General features: G+C 45.1%; 1 protein-coding gene across 2 annotated transcripts in view; it reads right to left on the reverse strand.

The window, feature by feature from the left end:
• The window catches only part of LOC106573705 (zinc finger protein 423), a 137,762-nt gene that overhangs the window by 116,468 nt on the left and 1,312 nt on the right, over positions 1-19,982 (reverse strand). The gene's annotated exons all lie outside the window — the stretch shown is intronic.

Raw genomic sequence — 19,982 nt, forward strand, 5'->3', positions numbered from 1 at the left:
CTGGGGTAGCTAGCTTTAGCTTGGTACCTAGCTAGCACCAATACAACCAGCCAGAAAACAATGACCAGTAGGACCTGCAGTCATTTTCATTATTCTTAGCAATGATTTAGGAATCCTTGTGAGTAAGTATTAGCTAGGTAGCCACTTGTTGTTCGCCTATTGAAATTGAACTTCAGTTTATGAAAATAAATAGATAGCCAGCTACTTAACCCTGTCACCCAAAGCTAACGTTATAAGCAGCCAGCTAGGTTCTTCTAGCTAGTGAGGCTCGACCGCCCTGGGTTATGTGTTGTGAAGCTAGCCACAATACGGATTAGGCACAATAGTGGAATTTGCGGTTTGCCTTCAAAATAAAACTACCTCTTTGAAAATGATGCAGAAGGTTACAATTGGTGGAATAATGCCATTTTTAGACCAGATAATGTTAAACAAGGTTGAAGGTTAAACAAGGTATTAGTCTACTCGGTGACACCCACAGAACCCAACTGTGAAGAGTTTACCAAATAATAACGTTGTAGTTCTTATCGCGGGACTGTGACTGTGTGAAATCACCCCCCCCCCCCCCAGTCAGCCTATTGTGTGTATTGACATGCATTTTGCACTGTACAGTTTTACCTAATAATTGGCAATCAATGAAATGGGGTATCAGTCTATTCAATCCCCAATATATTTTTTCCCAACGTCCTCAGAGTTATCAGACTCCAAAACATCCACGCAGTATTGGTTTTCCTCTGAAATAGTGTTCAATACACATAGGTTGACAATAAATGTGGCTCAATTCACAGTTGTTTCAGCGTCCCGCAATAAAAGCTACAACACTAATGTTCTCTGGGTGTCATGGAGTAGACTGATACCCCATGTCATTGATCCACAATCCATAGGTAAGACTGTACAGTAAAATAAGTATGCCACAATGCAATTCTAAAGTATAATACATCCAGGGTGATTTCAACAGATTTTTGTCAAATTAACAAATGATTGTCTTTCGTTGATTTTATAGAACATTCCAACCTCGTTTAGCATGACTTATTCAATTATGGCATAATTCTACTATTTGTATTCATTTGCATCACTGTCAATGACATACTTTTATTTTGAAGGCTAACCGCAAAGTCCACTATTGTGGCTAATACTTATTGTGGCTAGCTTCACATAGATGGGTCTGACCACCATAAATCAAATAAGAACTGTCTTATAAATTAGGGTTATTTTAGATGATGACACCTAGCTATATAGTTAGCTAGCTAACTACATAGCTACTGAAACAGATTATGTCGTTTTACTATCTTTTTGGGGAAGAACATTGTTTGCATCCATGAGCTAGCTAGATTTTTTTTAATGACTAGCACTGTAGGTGCACGAGACAACTTTACCAGCATCATAGCATACGTATCGATGTATCGTTGTGTCATATAAAATACAAGTGATAGTGTAATCAATGTCTAATAACTACGTAAAAAATGTATGAACGCGTTAAATTATTATGGACGTGTAGTCATATTCAGGTCCTGATTGGTCAACAAGCTTATTTGACAAGTCAGATAGTGTTGTTTGACGCGTTTCTTTTTTGACATACAAAGACCCAAACAGCGTTCCATAGAAATCCTGGTTGTGAATGAAACGACTGAACAAATGAACAATGAAACAGCACAGCAAGTAAATGAAATAAAAAGGTTTTGATAATGTTTTGCTGGTAATGGGGACATACGTAAATTCCAACAAAATAACTTTTTGGTCAGTGTGGTGTGTGTGTGTGTAACCGTTATTTAACTAGGCAAGTCAGTTAAGAACAAATTCTTATTTACAATGACGGCCTACCCCGGCCAAACCCGAACGACACTGGGCCAATTGTGCGCCGCCCTATGGGACTCCCAATCACGGCCGGATTTGATACAGCCTGGATTCAAACCAGGGACTGTAGTGATGCCTCTTGCACTGAGATGCAGTGCCTTAGACCGCTGCGTCCATGTGTGTGTTAACTATTTAACTGTACTAGAATGCTTAAAAGGCTGCTAAAATGTTTAATATCGGTTATCGGTATCGTTTTTTTTGGCAAGGAAAATATTGGATATCGGTATCGGCCAAAAATGTCATATCGGTGCATCTCTAGTACCGAGCACTGTTCGTGAGAACCCTGAAGCCAGCGGCAGGTAGAGAGAGTGGGAGAATAGTGGAGGGGGAGACTGCTAGACAGAGGCAGAGAGAGAATGTAAGGCAGGGGAAGTATATACAGACTACTTTATACAGTAGGTCCCTCCCCTGATTTTAAATTCCCTCAGAAACACTGTGACATCATTAACCTACAGTAAAACAGCCCTGTGAGAGGAACGGGTGGTTTATTGACTCCAGCATGTTTCAATTGGTTACCTTGGATACCCTCGGTTTCCTACGCACACTGACCAGCCTTTGCCAAAACACACATCGAGGCTGTGAGAGAAATGGGAAACTGATACCTATAACTCAACAACCAGAAACTCACCACTGAGGTGTGGTTTAGCCCCTCTTTCACCAACTGGGACCATTTCCACAAACCATAACCTAAGTTCTAGATTGGGTGTACCCAATATTGGTATAGGCTGATGAGAACTTCCTACCAGGTTCCTTCCAGACTGTTCCACTACAACAGTCCGCTCCCCTCTCTAAACACCTGTATGTTGAATGTTAAGCTGAGTATGTGAGGCAGGTACAGATGGGTTAACGAGCTTCTAGCTCCCAAAGAGCGCACATTGTGTTTAGCAACATTGCTGGGGCAGGCTCCTCTCCCTCCTGATCTCGTTAAACTTTTATTTAAGAGGGAGGAAAAAAACACAGATCCCCCATGGGTCACACACAAACACACAAACCCAATCCTTGATACAATTTATTTCTAGATTATTGAAATTCCTCTTCTGTTAATTGCTGCTGTGGTGGTTGGAGCGCGTGCTGCTATTTGCGTTTCTGGGCCCTATTAAGCAGTGTTAAGCTGCAACATTATGTAGCTATGGTAGCGTTGCTGTCGGCAACACAGAAATCAGAGTAGCAGCGCATAGCGCGAGGGTAGAGATCAAATGAGTCACTCTCCACGACATCACAAACAGCAAGCGTGAATTTACCCGACAAGACCATGTACCCATGGGGGAGGGGTGCTGTGTTCTAATTGTGCTTTTTCTAAATGACAGCTTCTATTTTACCAAGGAATGGTACGTGTGCACCTCCACACAAAGCAAACAGGGTGCAAGGGACCTCAGGGCACACACCCAGACCTCCCTATCAGACAAAGAACCTACCACAGCCTGTTCATACAACCCCAAACACACACACTAGCAGAGAAACACACAACTGTGCTCCTGTCTACCCAGGGGAGGGCCTTTCATTAACAAAGAGACTGCAGGTAAGGCAGCCTCAGTCTGCAGCCTTATCCTTCTGTTAGCACACTGCAGAATACGCTGCTATAGTGCTAGACACAGACAGAAAGACAGGATGGAGAGAGAAAAAAGGCTGCTATATTATGCAGATCGGATAATGAACAATCTAACAGTAAGTGTGTGAGCTATATGAGAGAGCGCTGCAGACCTAACCAGAGAGAGAGCGCAGCAGAAAGAGAGATTGATGGAGAGAAAGAGAGCACTGGAGAGAGAGTGGTAGAGGGAGAGAGAGAGCAAGTGGTCTCACCTGGGCCCAGCTCCACTGCAGCCGTCTGCAGGAGAGGTAGACACAGAATACCTAATGTGTTGCTCCCCTGGCCAGGAGAGGAGGGCCGCACAGCCCTGCTGCTGGCCCCCGGCCATTCTGTCTGATTGTCTTCTACACTTAAGGGATAAAACCCTGCTCTCCCCCTCTCCCACTGGAAGCCATTAGCAGCCCCCCTATTTGCAGATGTGTGTGTGTTGTACAGAGCATGTGTGAGTGTATGAATGTCAATGCATCTGATAGTGTGTGTGAGTATACAGGCCTGTGTGTGTGAATGTGTGTACCAGAGTATGTGTATGCGTGTTTCTTTAAGAACAAAACTGCGCGCAACACCTTGGGAGCCTACCCGACAGGAAGCAGGAGTTTGTTGTGGCCCAGAGCAGAGCCCTGCTAGAGCCTCCGTCAGATCCCTTCATTAACATGGACGCTCACTGGATTCACAGGCCCACCACCCAGGCCCTGCACCACCTTACCACAGCACGTACCCACCACACTACACAGCATCGCAACAAGCAGCTAAGGCGCAGTCCGCAGCCACACACAATCAGGCCTCTTGTCCACAGAGCTACACACACCATTTGTAATCCCCACCACATAAGGTGGAGCTCCATCTCTATAAATGTGTAAAACAGACAGAGAGAAAAAGAGAGTGCCTCCCTCCTCATCCTCCTCATCCTCCTCATCCTCCTCATAATACAGAAACATGAAAGTTCTCTCTGTTCTCTTCTAAAAGCATTTGGGTGTTCTCTTCAACTCACATACCAGGTCAGACTGGTAGAATGCAACCTGAACAAACCCATGACAGACAGAACACTAATGTCTAAGGACTGCCTGACTATTTAGTGTGGCTGATTACTGTCCTTTTTACTAATGGTGCACTTGTGTCTTCTCAAACCTAATGGTCCTGTACGACTGGTCCTCACACACGGCACTGAGCTATAGATATAGTTTTTCCATAGACATAGCAGAGGGAAAGACGGCAGGGTTGGGTTTCAAGATAATTAATAAAAGATAAAAGCCTGGCTTGTTCTGCATGGCTTAATGGCTTTTAATAGCTGGGAGAATAATGTGGACATGCACAGTGCAGTCTGCATGTGATGGACCAAACCCCCCTAGGGAGCAAGCAATGCTACTGACTGTACACATCTGCTTACACACACAGCCCTGCTCACCTGATCTGACACACACACACACACACACACACACACACACACACACACACACACACACACACACACACACACACACACACAGCCCTGCTCACCTGATCTGACACACACACACACACACACACACACACACACACACACACACACACACACACACACACACACACACACACACACACACACACACACACACACACACACACACACACACACACACACACAGCTCTGCTCACCTAATCTGACACACACAGCCCTGCTCACCTAATCTGACACACACACACACACACACACACAGACCTGCTCACCTGACACACACACACACACAGCCCTGATCACCTGATCTGACACACACACAAGGACCTGCTCACCTGACACACAAACACACACACAGCTCTGCTCACCTAATCTGACACACACACACACACACACAGCCCTGCTCACCTAATCTGACACACACACACACACACACAGCCCTGCTCACCTGACACACACACACACACAGCCCTGATCACCTGATCTGACACACACACACAGACCTGCTCACCTGCTCACCTGACACACACACACACACACACACACACACACACACACACACACACACACACACACACACACACACACACACACACACACACACAGCCCTGCTCACCTGACACACACACACACACACAGCCCTGATCAGACACACACACACACAGACCTGCTCACCTGACACACACACACACAGCCCTGCTCACCTGACACACACACACACAGCCCTACTCACCTGACACACACACACAGCCTGCTCACCTGATCTGACACACACACACACACACACACAGCCCTGCTCACCTGATCTGACACACACACACACACACACAGCCCTGCTCACCTGACACACACACACACACACACACACACACACACACACACACACACACACACACAGCCCTGCTCACCTGATCTGACACACACACACACACACACACACACACAGCCCTGCTCACCTGACACACACACACACAGCCCTGCTCACCTGATCTGACACACACACACACACACACACACACACACACACACACACACACACACACACACACACACACACACACACACACACACACACACACACACACAGCCCTGCTCACCTGACACACACACACACACACACGCACACACACACACACACACACACACACACCCTTGCTCACCTGATCTGACACACACACATACACACACAGCCCTGCTCACCTGACACACACACACACACACACACAGCCCTGCTCACCTGACACACACACACACGCTCTCCCATTGTCCTACACACACATTCACTCATGAAACACTTATTCACTCTGCCTGTCTCACCCTCTCTCATCCTGTAACATACGTACACAGTTGGGGATTAGGGCTTGGTGCTAGACCGTGTTCACTCTTGCGGCTCACTGCATCGTGCGGAGACACACAAACACACACAACTGGAATAAAAAAGGATTCCTCTGCCAGTGAAGAGAGCTGAACATCATTGTAGTCTTGACTAGAAGGCCAGCAGCCACGGCAGACGAGTCTGCTTCCAGACGAACTGTCTGGCACGTTGTGACTTCCACAGGGAAAGACTAAACCAACTCACCACTAACAGAAAGACAACAACAATGAAGTCATAACTGAGAAAACATTCCATTCAAAACGAATATTTACAGAGCTAATGTCATGAATCACAGTGATGGGATAGTAGAGGGCAGCCCATGGCTGTTTGTGTTCCGTGTATCAGTTGGTAGAGCATGGCACTTGAAACGCCAGGGTTGTGGGTTCCATTCCCAGGGGGGAACAATATGAAAAAGTATGAAAATGAACACACTACTGTATAAGAGTGTCTGCTGAATGACTAAAACATAAATGTATGCAGCAGTCTATGGCTTAGTTTATAATTCAACCATTTGTTTTAGCTAGCATGCGTAAAACTTGAAAAAGCCATACATGCACATGAGTAAAAATCTGGAGGATAACACAGAATAAAGTCTGGGACTTATTTCCATTGTGGTCCTCTTGAAACAAGATGGCTAGACAAGATCCAACACGGTTGAACACAGTATGACAGCTTCACCAGAACGCATGCAGGGCCACATTGTCAGCCCTACCTTCTCCTTACTCCCCAAACCCCCATCAAATGGGCACAATGGCGGGGATGCCAATTCCCAGGGCGCTCCCCTGCGCAAGGGCGGGCTGAGAGAGGATCTCTCATTGGCTGGCTGTAGTGTCCCTCTGGTCTGTGGGGCACTGTGCCACCACTGACCAAGCGTGATGCCAATCTGCAGCCCAAGCCGTCCGGAGCTCTAACTTCAATGGCCTGTCCTCCAAGCCACCGCCATGGGACAGAGACAGAAGCTGATTAACCAAATTCTTTTATCAGTACTGAAACTGCTCTACAGCCCTAAAAACACAAACCATCACCACTGGCCAAAAAAACACAAATGGGTAAAGGGGGAAAACAGCAGAGAGCTTAGATAGCACAGAGAAAGAACACAAATCCTGACGGGGCCCACAGCTCTGTCTCTCTCACAGGGGGAGAGAGGACATTGCGGCTCCAAAATCCTGCTGAGCCGTCCAGCTGCTCCCCCCCTACCCCCCACTAGCCCCCCCTCTCGTACCCCTACACCCCCTCTCTACAGGAGCAAGGGTTTATGGGTCTACAGCCTGGAGAATGCCGGAGGACTGAAGGACAAGCAAGAATGGAAAGAGCTGTAGAGAGTGAGGAAGTGAGGATAGGGGTGGAAGAGCTGAGGATGGAAGTGTGGGTGGATGGCTAGTAGCAGCGGTTGTGGGGTTTTAGATTCTGTTTCCTCAGGCAGGTCTTGGCTGATGCCCTGGGGAGAACCTGGCTAGTTGGAGCCAAGCAGAGCTCTGAGAAGAGCAGGCCGTCTCCCTGGCTTGATCACTCACTCACTTTCTCTCTCTTGCCTGGAGCACGCAAGCAGCAGCACCCACGCCAAGACTCCGCCTTAGGCCCAGCTCTACAACTAGAGGAGCACTGGCAGAACCAACCCCAGACACAAATCACCAGATACAGGCCTATGTCTTTTCTTCTCAGAGAGAGTGAATGGAGAAGCAGAATGCCTACTACATTCCTCCTGAAAGTAGAGTTCCACAGCAGGACAGGATCCACCTGGTCTCTCAGCGGAGCTGAGCGGTGTCAGGTGTGGAAGGATCACTCTGTTCACTGGTTCAAACAGAGACAAACACACAAGTGCACTAAACACGCTCTGTTAGTACAGGGTCTGAAACCCGGTCATGTGGGAGCTGGGATACTGGTGACTCAGTGGAAGGGAGAAAAGGACTAAAGTCGAAATGGAAGAAGGTTTCCTTTAGATAGGCCCATTCTGTTGTTTCCACTCACAGGATAGGTCCCGTGTATTTATTTCTCTCACACACACACACATCCTCCTTGTACACGTCACACTCCTGGCTATGCTGTGATGTGTTTCTCGCTCTTGTCGTCAGCAGGCGTTTCCTGAGGAAAGCCCTGGTTGCAGTGTCAACTCTCCCCCTTCCTTTTGATTCTGCGCCCTCTGTGCCTGCCTGCACCATCTTTGTCTCAGGCAGCTAAGGAATCCACACACTCCTCCTTAGATACAGCGCCAAGAGCTTATCAGCCGACAACAAAGGCACCTCTCAACACCAAGAGAGAGCCACACTCAACTTTATATTTATACACACACACACACACACACACACACACACACACACACACACACACACACACACACACACACACACACACACACAGGCACCCTGACACGCACTCACACAAACACGTCTCCGTCATGTTAGGGAGCAGACAACAGAGAAGATTAAAGGGGCCTCTCAATCTTCAAATGTGTTTTTTTTCTCAACTGTCAGAGCAGAGGGCGAAATGGTTTCAATATACCTCCAGCATGTACATAAAACACCAGAGAGAGAGGAAGAGAGAATGAAGGAGGGAGGGAGAGGGGGTAGAAAAAAGGAATAGGAAAACGTGTGAAGACAAAAGCAGACATGATTAAATCACAAGGGCTGCCTCCCGCTGTCATTGAATGCGACACGGGTTCACAACAGAACCCACTGGGGGAGCGACGAAGTATTCACGTTCCAAACGCTACACTATGGTGCCATTAGAAGGGGACGGGACAGAGAAAGAGAGAATGCTGTCCCTGCCCCCCCACTAGCTCCCCATCCAAAAAGGCAGCATTTGACTGGTGACCTAGGAGGAGGAAGGCCTCTCTGGATTAGAGACCCTCATGAGACCCTCCAGGAATAGATGTGCTGCACAGAGTTACACCAACACCAAACAATACTGTACCCTACTGCTCAGCCGCACCTACAGATAGAGAGACAGACGACACTCATAAAGACATGCACAGAGACAGGGAGAGACATTCACACAGAGACACACAGACATGCAGAGACATACAGACATACACAGACATGCAGAGACACACAGACATGCAGAGACACACAGACATGCAGAGACACACAGACATGCAGAGAAACACAGACATGCAGAGACACACAGACATGCAGAGAAACACAGACATGCAGAGAAACACAGACATGCAGAGAAACACAGACATGCAGAGAAACACAGACATGCGGAGACACACAGACATGCAGAGAGACAGACACATGCACTTATGGAGATACACACATTCACCGACCCCGAGATGCATACACACACACACAGAAACACACAATGACAATGGCATGAGACTCACAGAGGACCCGGGGCTGCTTGGGAGAGAGAGGCAGAATGGGGACCCTTAATTGCCTTATCCTGTAGTACAGGCTGGGGAGTGCTTTTTGACTTGAGATTCCAATTTCACGCTAAGGCATTATTTAGTTTGATACAGACTTGATTAGGCATTACAGCAGGCCCCATTCTGGAAGAGCTTTGTGGCGCTCATATCACTGGAGGACAGATTAACTCTGCAGTCACGCTCCTTCTGAGACCCGTTCGCCTCACACTCCTCACACAGCCTGCTGCCGGTGTGCATGCTTGGTGTGGCATGGGAAGGTTCCTCTTATCCCAAAACACAAACACATTCAACATTCACCAACACTAATCTCCTCAATCACTGCCACTAAGTATAGCCAGATAGACCATGCATAGAAATGGAAAGGCTTACAGGTGAAGTTGAGGTAAAGGTGCATGAAACTATGCAAACCCCTAATAACTACCAACTACTACTCTTCAGTAGCATTCTCTCAACCAGCTTCACGAGGTAGTCACCTGGAATGCATTTCAATTAACAGGTGTGCCTTGTACATTTGTGGAATTTCTTTCCTCCTTAATGCATTTGAGCCAATCAGTTGTGTTGTGACAAGGTAGGGGGTGGGGAGGGGTATACAGAAGATAGCCCTATTTGGTAAAAGATCAAGTCCATATTATGGCAAGAACAGCACAAATAAGCAAAGAGAAACGACAGTCCATCATTACTTTAAGACATGAAGGTCAGTCAAAACGGAACATTTTTGTCGAAAAAAACATCAAGCGCTATGATGAAAATGGCTCTCATGAGAACTGCCACAGGAAAGCAAGACCCAGATTTACCTCTGCTGCAAAGAATAAGATAACTGCACCTCAGATTGCAGCCCAAATAAATGCTTCACAGAGTTCAAGTAACAGACACATCTCAACATCAACTGTTCAGAGGAGACTGTGAATCAGGCCTTCATGGTCGAATTGCTGCAAAGTAACCACGACTAAAGGACACCAATAAGAAGAAGAGACTTGTGGAAATCTGTCCTTTGGTCTGATGAGTCCAAATTTGAGATTTTTGGAGAGTAGGTGAACGGATGATCTCCGCATGTGTGGTTCTCACCGTGAAGCATGAAGTAGGAGTTGTGATGGTGTGGGGGAGCGTTGCTGGTGACACTGTCTGTGATTTATTTAGAATTTAAGGCACACTTAACCAGCATGGCTACCATAGCATTCTGCAGGGATACGCCATCCTATCTGGTTTGCGATAAGTGGGACTATCATTTGTTTGTAATAGGAAAATGACCCAAAACACACCTCCAGGCTGTGTAAGGGCTATTTGACCAAGAAAGAGATTGATGGAGTGCTACATCAGATGACCTGGCCTCCACAATCACCCGACCTCAACCCAATTGAGATGGATTGGAAGGAGTTTGACCGCAGAGTGAAGGAAAAGCAGCCAACAAGTGCACAGCATATGTGGGAACTCCTTCAAGACTGTTGGAAAAGCATTCCAGGTGAAGCTGGTTGAGAGAATGCCAAGAGTGTGCAAAGCTGTCATCAAGGCAAAGGGTGGCTACTTTGAAGAATATCAAACATAAAAAATATTTTGATTTGTTTAACACTTTTTTTCGTTACTACATGATTCCATATGTGTTATTTCATAGTTCTGATGTCTTCACTATTAGTCTACAATGTAGAAAACAGTAAAAAATAAAGAAAAACCCTTGAATGAGTAGGTGTGTCCAAACTTTAGACTGGTACTGTATGTTTTGGGAAGAGGAGAGGATGGTCCCTGGACTGCCCATCAACACGGCTGGACCCGCAGGCTGAGACAGGCCTAAACTCTACATTTTTAAAGCAAAGATCCATCAACCAACACACAGGCCCCACAGTCCACAGCCCAGTCCTCTCACTCGGCTATCTCCTAGTCTCTTTCTGCAGACTCTCACTCTGTCTCTTAGCCCCTGTTTGATGGTGACATTAAGCATTTATTAGGGGAAAGAAAAACAAGCAAGAAAAAACAGATTTTAGAATGTTCTCCTCTTTTGACTCCTTCCTTCACACACCTTTGTGTAGTCTGAGTGATGGACTCAAAAGCCTCTGAGACACTGACAATACAAAGACAGCCCCAGAGTGGCACATTCTCAGATAGATAGTTCCAGTGCACAGTGCTAAACAGCCATCTCTTCATAGATGCTATGTGGTTGGCTCAATCAACATTAGACTACAACTAAACTTGCCCTCAAACACAAACATCTCTAGCTCTCCCCTGGATACCTCTCTCACACACATCTGCACCCCATTCTCCCACCCACTTCTTAACCTTAATTGGCCTGCAGTTACACATGGCCTTGAAGGTAGAATAACAAAGAGCTGTGACTCAGAGCTGTGAGCATAGGCCTCATCCTCATCTTCACACATAAACATATGGACTCAAGCCCTCCCTGTTTCCGGCCATCAACGCATCCATTCACACACACACTCTATTTCGAGACCTTCATTTAGATCATTTAATTTGACTTTCAATATTTGTCATATAACAGTACTGTTAGAAAATGTGTGAGAAAGGAGGGTGACATTGTGGGGGAGGGAAAGAGAGAGTGAACCTTTACACCATCGCTCTCTTTCTCATGGGAACACCATCTGTAAGTAGCTCACCATTCAACAATACATGTGTGTTAAGTGAAAATGCACCATAGACAAGACTGTAATAGGGAAATGAAAACATATCAGATGTACGCATGCTTTGTAAATGTAATTTACAATTGACTTGTGAAATTGAGAGCGACTGGTGAAATCGAGTGCGACTCGTTTCTTTCCCGCTCCTCACCCTGCTGTTTGCAAGGTGAATTCTTCTGGGCTCTGTAAGGGGTTCTCGCCTTTTGACTGAGGAACTGAATGAAAACAAATAAGAAAAACACGAGCATTCACAGAGGCCAGCATAAAGGAGGGCCACAATAAGGGATAATTCTATCTGAGCTTAAAACTTTTATGTGATGCAAGGTTCCAAGTGGGGACGAAGAGAAGCCGTATCACGGCACTATACTGCGAAACACAGAGAAAGAAGGTTCTTACTGTGATTAATGAGAAGCTGTATCACAGCACTATACTGCAAAACACAGAGAAAGAAGGTTCTTACTGTGATTAATGAGAAGCTGTATCACGGCACTATACTGCAAAACACAGAGAAAGAAGGTTCTTACTGTGATTAATGAGAAGCTGTATCACAGCACTCTAATGCAAAACAGAGCAGCGCTTTTCTCAAAACACAAATCTCCTTTGTAAATTCTATTAAAGCTCAAAAGACAAAGAAACCTCGTTCACCAGGCTTTTAACCATGACTTCAGGTTATACAATAACAAAGTCTATGGCATGGTGGAAGCAAGCATTGTCATGCTGGGGGATGCAAGCAGGTAGCATTGTCTTAAAAGCCAAGCAGCAGGACCAAGATAAATATTGGACCACTGAAAAACATTGAAAAGACTAGACTATGAAATGCTGTTCTGTTTTGTCTTCTTCCTGAATGTACTTTATGTTCAATGATTCAAAGAGCTACTTAATAACCCAACACAGCTAATATATACACACAGCCAAAGGCATTCAATCCATTGGAGTAATTTCTGTATGTTTTTAACTCAATGTGTTAAAAGGAGGAAAGTTTCCAGGCACAGTGGAATCAATAGGTTGAGCCGAAGGAAGCTATAGGAGGATTTTTCCTGCTGCGTGCGTGGGCACAGTCAGTCTCCCATCTCCGACCCAGGACTGTTCCAGATACCTGCCCCTGCAGCTCTTTGAGACCCAAACTAGCCCTGGAAAACACCCTGGAACCAGTCCGGATTCAGACAGGATGGAGGAGCAAGGGCCTGACCAGCAGGAGGCCTAGCTCCCCCTGGCCAGAGTTCAAGGCAGGCTGCAGGGGTCAACACAGGACCAAAGCTCTTCATTAGACTTCAACATCAGGCCTCCTCCTCTCCTCCCACCCTTTAATCATCAGAGCTGGGACGAGGAGCCTTCCGAGGGGGAGGCTGCCCAATAAATATATGCATCAGCCAGGTGTGGTGAAGGTGCTTAATTGCCCCCTTTGCTTATGTTTAATGTACAGCCTACGGAGACACCGTGGGGTCGAGGAGAAGCTGCCTAGAGAAAGCAGCATGAACACAGCCTCACTGACATCAGGGAGGGCCGAGGAGAGCAACCTGGTCTCAGAGCATTTCATGTTATTCTGTAAGTAAATCTGAGAAACAACATTTAGTATGATATACTACATTTTGTATGGTTACATAAGACAGATTGTTAATTAAGGCAAAAACTAAAAGGTTGGGATGGATGTGTGCAAGTATAACGCAAACATCTAGCAACCCAAAGGTTGCGAGTTCGAATCCAATCACGCACAACTTTAGCATTTTAGCTAATTAGCAACTTTTCAATTCCTTACTACTTTTTAGCTACTGCCCAACTACTTAGCATGTTAGATAACCCTTCACCTCACCCTAACCTTAACCCTTTTAACTCATCGTTCCTCTAACCACAACCTTAACCCTTTAATCTAACTCCTAAACTTAACCCTAACCCCTAGCCTGCTAACATTAGCTAGCTAGCTAGCTAACGTTAGCCACCTAGCTAGAATTTGTAACATATAATAGGTTTTTGCAAATTCGGAACATATTGTACGTTTTGCAAATTTGGAACATATGATACGAATTGTAATTCGTAACATGTCATACGAAATGTGTGATGAACATCCACAAATTAAAACATGCCATACTAAATAGAGTATCTCGGATTTACTTGCAGAATTATACAACATGCTCTGAGACCAGACTGAGGAAAGAAGAGAGGAGAGCAGCGGGGCAGCAAGGTGAGGAAGATTGGAAAGGATGAAAGGAGGAGGAGACAAAATAGGAAGAAAAACTGAACATGAAGACCTCTGCCTACACTGTTGGATCAGACAAACAGCAGTGTTCTGCTAGTGCTGATCTGGCTCTTGTAGCTGCCCTCCAGAAGGTTCATGGTTCTGGCCTTCTCTCTCTCTGAGGTCAGAGCAGAGCTGGGTCACAGCCCTCTCTCCACATTGGAGACACTGCACTGACATTTACACACAAAACCCATTACTACACTCACATACTCACTGGCTCACAAAGGGCTGCGCTTGACATATCCCATTTACAGAGCCTGCACAGTGCTCAGGCGTTTAGGCTGGTTAACTCTGGGTGTCTGCCACAGATCAGCCTGGTTCAACATCAAACAACAGGTGGGCCATTCCAAATGTCCTCAGGTTAACAAATGTCCTCAAGAACAGCTCACTACATTAAGCAAAATATTAAATCATATCTAATCTCACATTTGGCTTATAGGGTAGAGAGAGAATTGGACTTTGTGATGTCCTGGTCCTGTACACATAATTTGCACAGGAAGGAGAAGAAATGAAAAAAATATTTCTGAACGTATTGTTCCAACACATTTTAATCCGCCCACTGCAGCAGCACAATCAGAGTTTCAGAGCGAGGGAACTCAGAGAGGACAGACTCCACAGGGAGGTACTGGTGGGGGAGCTGTGGTTGGCAGGCCAGGGGTAGAGGGGGTCGGGGGGAGCAGAGGAGCAGGAACCAACCACACAAACAGAATTAATAACAGAAGTCACCCCGGCGTTGCTGGCTCTTTAGAAAGGAAGCACAGAGCGGAGAGGGTCCTGAGCCGGCGGCGGTTCCGGCCCAGTAAGTCCAGAGCGCTGATAAACCCTGATGCTAAGCCGGTACAATGGCACAGCCTACGACTGAGCCCGTCCATTAAGACAGATCCTTCCATACACACTAGCAGGCAGGCTGCTGATAAGGAATTGTCATTGGCAGACACACTGGCCACAAGGGAGCTCACCCTAACTGGGCACGCGCACATCTCCACACCAGTAGGGTCTGCTGTAGAGCAAGACCACACTACATTACAGGGAGGAAGGAAGGAGAATAAGCGATTGATTCTCAAGCAACGTTTATTGTAAATATCGGACCACTATAAGCAGGTTTATTCCATTTCCTATATCTAGGACTCTTATAAGTAGAGTGCACTGTACCTTTAGAAATATCCCCTTTCTCCTCTTGAAAAAGTGCAAAATGCATATAATATTGTGCAAACTAATAGGCTCTATATAAAAATAGACTACCGCTGTGGCTGAACAATGACCAATTACTTTTTTTGTCATATCAAAATACAAAGTACTAGACAAAATTGCTCTCCCTGCTGTGCAGTCAATGAACATTTTACAAAGGCTTAGAAAAATCTATTTTGAGGTTCACCTACCAATAACACAGGTCAACAGTCTTCTATACTTACAAACTGCAACAATTAATTGTAAAAGACATTACATGCATGCCTGCTTGCCTGCTGCCAGTTAACACGAACACACATAAAATAATAATATCATAATGTCAAAGTGACAGACCAGACTCTATCTATTATTCCCTCTCTTACACACAGACACACACGCACGTGCGCACACACACAGAATAAAGACAGGGAAGCAGGCTCTCGACACTCAATCAGCCCTGTGGTAATTCACTTCATTGTTTTAGAACAGCCTGTTGACCAATGAAACTTTGGCTATGCTGCCAAAAGCCCAGGTGACAATAAAAGAGCAATTGAATGTTGAAAACATATGGTCTCAGGGCGGCAGAGAGGGTAGAGGGACGTCAGGGATACGCTTCATGCACACACACTTAAAAATAAAAAAAAAGAAACTACATCAATCCAAAACAAAATATACAGCAGTAACACTTGCAATAAGATGCTAACCTGTGTATTATTATTATACAAATATTTACACACATGCAACAATTTCAAAGATTTTACTGAGTTAGAATTCATATGAAGAAATCAGTCAATTTAAATAAATTACTTAGGCCCTAATCTATGGATGTCACATGACTGGGAATACAGATATGCATTTGTTGGTCACAGATAAAGGTAGGGGCATGGATCAAAAAACCAGTCAGTGTCTGGTGTGACCACCATTTGCCTCATGCAACGCGACACATCTCCTTCGCATAGAGTTGATCAGGCTGTTGATCGTGGCTTGAGGAATGTTGTCCCAGTTCTCTTCAATGGCTGTGTGAAGTTTCTGGATATTGGTGGGAACTGGAACACGCTGTCGTACACGTCGATCCAGAGCATCCCATACATGCTCAATGGGTGACATGTCTGGTGAGTATGCAAGCCATGGAAGAACTGGGACATTTTCAGCTTCAAGGAATTGTGTACAGATCCTTGCGACATTGGGCCGTACATTATCATGCTGAAACATGAGGTGATGGCGGTGGATGAATGGCACGACAATGGGCCTCAGGATCTCAACATGGTATCTCTGTGCATTCAAATTGCCATCGATAAAATGCAATTGTGTTCGTTATCCGTAGCTTATACCTGTCCATACCATAACCCCACCACCATGGGGCACTCTGTTCACAACGTTGACATCAGCAAACTGCTCGACCACACGACGCCATACACATGTTCTGCGGTTGTGAGGCTGGTTGGACGTACTACCAAATTCTCTAAAACGACGATCGAGTCAACTTATGGTAGAGAAATTAACATTAAATTCTCTAGCAACAGTTCTGGTGGACATTCCTGCAGTCAGCATGCCAATTGCGCGCTCCCTCAAAACTTTGAGACATCTGTGGCATTGTGTTGTGTGACAATGCCAGCACAAGGTGCACCTCTGTAATGACCATGCTGTTTAATCAGCTTCTTGATATGCCACACCTGTCAGGTCAATGGATAATCTTGGCAAAGTAGAAATGCTCACTAACAGGGATGTAAACAAATTTGTGCACAAAGTTTGAGAGAAATAAGGTTTTTGTGCATATGGAACTTTTTCTCCCTAATTTTGATCTTGTCTCATTGCTGTAACTCCCCAACGGGCTCGGGAGGCGAAGTTCGAGTCATGAGTCCTCCGAAACATGACCCGCCAAACCGACAAGGAGTCGCTAGAGCGCGATGTGTCAAGTAAAGCCGCCCCGGCCAATCCCACCCCTAACCTGGATGACGCTGGGCCAATTGTGCGCCGCCCTATGGGACTCCCGATCACTGCTGGTTGTGATACAGCCCGGGATCAAACTCGGGTCTGTAGTGATGCCTCTGCCACTTGGGAGGCCCTGGAACATTTCTGGGATCTTTTATTTCAGCTCATGAAACATGGGACCAACACTTTACATGTTGCGTTTATATTTTTGTTCAGTATATTTGAGTACCAACATCATTGTTACATTGTGGTTATTTTGCTTTGTAATTGCATAGTAATGGACTTGAGCTTTTTTGTTATTACAAACTATGCAATAAAATAAGTCATTTTTCTTCTTGTATAATTAGAAACTCTCAACTATTGCTATGCAATTTAATTACGATTACTGAAGTGCAATGTCACATGTTAATACAATGTTGTTACTTAGGTAATTTAACTGTTACTACAAAGGTGTACAAGTAATTTAACAATATAACCATAATGTAGATTGAGACATAAATCAACTGCAACATTTAAGTATTATTATGGGCACACAAAATAATATCTAAACTACTGAATCCAGGGGAGACAGCCATTAAAGCCTTGGCCAGGTGAAGCTATCAATGGATTAAGATTTTTTAAATATTTCACTGCAATTTAGAAAAATGTTGAATTGATAGCTTGTGAAAACAGAGTAGTGCTGGTGGAATTTGATGTGGAATGAGGTGGAAAAGCACAAGGGAGGTGGAGTGGAAATTATGCCTTTAGCCTTGGATCCCTAATCTCTCAGCTAGTCTTAGACAAGCCTTGTTCCAACATCTCTTTCTCCCACATCACAGGTTAAAGGTCCAATTTCATTTGATTGACCGTAAACAACATCGCGGAAAAGAAATAAGTGCTCTCTCCCTCCCTTCCTCTGCACTCATTCCCGCTTAATGTCCTGTAAATGAAGAGGATTTATTAATGTGTAATTATCACTACATAATGCATGAAATACTCATGGGGATGGGGGAGATATGAAGCAGAAATGCCCCGGCCAGGCACTCTACGCAAAGACACACATTAAAAAGGGATTAATCGGGATAAATAATATTTTGATAAGAACCGCTCGCTCCCCTCTTTCCTCCATCCCTCCCCATTAGTAAAAGAGCCAATCATAGATATTAATGCAACCTCAATTAGCCATCTACAATTAGAATAGAAAATCCCCCCCAACAAAAACCACTGATAAAAACAAGGATTGGTGGTTTCCACAATCCTTTTTTCATCATAGACGTCTGACTGTCTGTGTGTAGCAAACTAGGAATAAATAAGATTCTCAATGTTTTGTTTCTGCTTTGGCATCGACAGGCACTCTTTGGAGTTGAGTGAGCGAGCAGGTGAGAGACAACGGGACATGAAAAACACAAATAATCCCTGGTGCATGCCTTGAACCACTCTGCTGCTCACTCATCATTTGAGAACATGCCAGGCCGTGGGAAAGGTGTTGTGGGGTGATAGCAACAGAACACATCTTAGTTACACATAGAGCTGCTGTGCATCACTGACTAAGCAAAAGCTTTGTTTATTCAAAGCCACAAGCTGAAGCTGCTCAACACACAGGATACAAAACAGTACAAAGACTAGCCTTCTTTACCCTGCAGGGAAATTGGGATTACTTTCAGACGTGGAATATGTACTTGTAATCATTGTACTTCATCAATATAAGAAATTGTTAAAATAATCAAGTGATCTCTTTCCCACATTCAGCTTACATGATCTTTTTTTTCATGCTTTGAAACAGTGGATCCTTAGTACAGACACCACAGGCATCCTGAGAGGTCATGACACCAAGCTCTGGTGACTCAGAACCAGACCAACCACTGTGGTCATCAACACAGCTTCAACTTGCCATTAGTCTTGGTGAACCAGTCACTAGATTTACAGAGTGCATACATTAAAACATATAATAATTTAAACAATGTAGGCCTTCTAATCTTTCCACCATAACCATTGCATATTGTTGCCATCAATTAGATAGAACAAAATGACTAATTGGGGGAGGGGTAACCTAATAATTCTGGACCACATGGCCACCCCATTGCCCATCTGGTTTCCATAGGCTGTGTTTACACAGACAGCTCAATTCGGATATTTTGCCAATAATTGACCATTCAGATCAGATCTTTTGGCAATGTTGGGCAAAAAAATATTTTTTGGGCTGCCTGTGTAAACGCAGCCAGAGGCAAAACGAGCCAAATGCCCAACTTAACTTTTACTAGAAAATACGGATCACCAAGAAAATGGTCTATCAAGTAAAACACAAACCAATGTGCCCATGCTTTAATCATGGTGATGGAAAAACAACGTGCAAGATGTGGGCATGCATTGGCAGCAAACGGGTCACGTGGCACGGGTGACAATAATTACGCACACATCAACAATACTGGTGAGC

This window comes from Salmo salar, chromosome ssa16 (genome assembly GCF_905237065.1).
Source record: "Salmo salar chromosome ssa16, Ssal_v3.1, whole genome shotgun sequence".
NCBI lineage: Eukaryota > Metazoa > Chordata > Actinopteri > Salmoniformes > Salmonidae > Salmo > Salmo salar.